This window comes from Eulemur rufifrons, chromosome 15, assembly GCF_041146395.1.
Source record: "Eulemur rufifrons isolate Redbay chromosome 15, OSU_ERuf_1, whole genome shotgun sequence".
In the NCBI taxonomy this organism is placed as follows: Eukaryota; Metazoa; Chordata; class Mammalia; order Primates; family Lemuridae; genus Eulemur; species Eulemur rufifrons.
Genome location: NC_090997.1, coordinates 82,425,836 through 82,427,671, shown reverse-complemented (window position 1 = coordinate 82,427,671; position 1,836 = coordinate 82,425,836).

Below are 1,836 nucleotides of genomic sequence, written 5' to 3'. Positions count from 1 at the left end.
AATGACCTTTTTTCCTTTGGGTATATGCCCAGTAATGGGATTGCTGGGTCAAATGGCAGTTCTACTTGAATCTGTTTAAGATACCTCCATAATGCTTTCCACAGGGGTTGCATTAGTTTGCAGTCCCACCAGCAGTGTATTAGTGTTCCCGTCTCTCCACACCCACGCCAACATGTGTTGTTTTGGGTTTTTTTGATAAAGGCCATTCTCATTGGGGTTAAGTGATATCTCGTTGTGGTTTTGATTTGCATTTCTCTGATGATTAGGGATGTTGAGCATTTTTTCATATGTTTGTTAGCCATTCTTATATCTTCTTTTGAGAAGTTTCTATTCATGTCATTTGCCCACTTTTTGATAGGGTTGCTTGATTTTTTCTTGCTGACTTTCCTGAGTTCTAAATAGATTCTTGTTATCAGTCCTTTATCTGATGTGTAGTATGCAAAAATTTTTTCCCATTCTGTAGGTGGTCTGTTTATTCTCGTGACTGTTTCTTTGGCTGTGCAGAAGCTTTTTAATTTAATCATGTCCCATTCATTTATTTTTGTTGCTGCTGTGATTGCCTTGGGGTCTTCTTCATAAATTCTTTGCCTAGGCCAATGTCTGTAAGAGTCTTTCCTACATTTTCTTCTAGAATTCTGATTGTATCACGCCTAAGGTTTAAGTCTGTTATCCACCATGATTTGATTTTTGTGAGAGGTGAAAGCTGTGGGTCCTGTTTCAGTCTTCTACAAGTGGCTAACCAATTCTCCCAGCACCATTTATTGAATAGGGATTCTTGTCCCCAGAGTATATTCTTTCCTGCTTTGTCAAAAATTAGGTGACTATATGAGGATGGTTCTATATTTGGATTTTCTGTTGTGTTCCACTGGTCTGTGTCCCTGAACTTGTGCCAATACCAGGCTGTTTTAAGAACCACGGCCTTGTAATATAGTTTGAGGTCTGGCAAATTAATACCTCCCATTCTGTTTTTGTTGCTTAAAATTGCTTTTGCTATACAGGGTCTTCTTTGATTCCATACAAAGTGTATAATTATATTCTGTACGTCTGTAAAGAATGATGTTGGTAATTTAATAGGGATTGCATTGAATCTGTAGATCACTTTGGGTAGTATAGACATTTTAACAATGTTGATTCTTCCGATCCACGAGCATGGTATATTTTTCCATCTATGTGCAAGTTCTGCTATTTCTTTTCTCAGTGTTTCATAGTTTTCCTTATAGAGGTCCTTTACCTCTTTAGTTAGGTATATACCTAGATATTTTATTTTCTTTGTTGCTATTTTGAAGGGTATTGAGTCTTTAATTTGGTTTTCTGATTGACTGTTATTGGCATATATAAATGCCTCTGATTTGTATATATTAATTTTGTAGCCTGAGACTTTACTATATTCGTTAATCAATTCCAGGAGTCTCATGGTTGAATCCTGGGGGTTTTCCAGAGCATCCTCTCTTTTAAGTTCAACTTTAAACTTTATCAGATACTTATAGTCTATGAATATCTGTATCTATCTGTCATCTATCAATATAGAAGTATAGATATGTGTGAATATATATCTTACATATATTATGTAATATTTTTTACTTTTCACTTATATATTTGGGATCATGCAACATATATATTTTTCTGTGATTTAACAATATAGCTTGGCAATCTGTCCACGCTAGCAAGCACAGATCTACCTTATTCCAATGGTTGTGTAATATTCTGTGATTTTACTGTGTGATAATTTAATCACTTCCTGATTGATGGGCATTGAAGTTATTGCCTTTTTGGTTTTTTGCTATTTCAAACAATGTTATATCACTTCCTCTATTTTTTTTTAATTTTCTCTTTGCT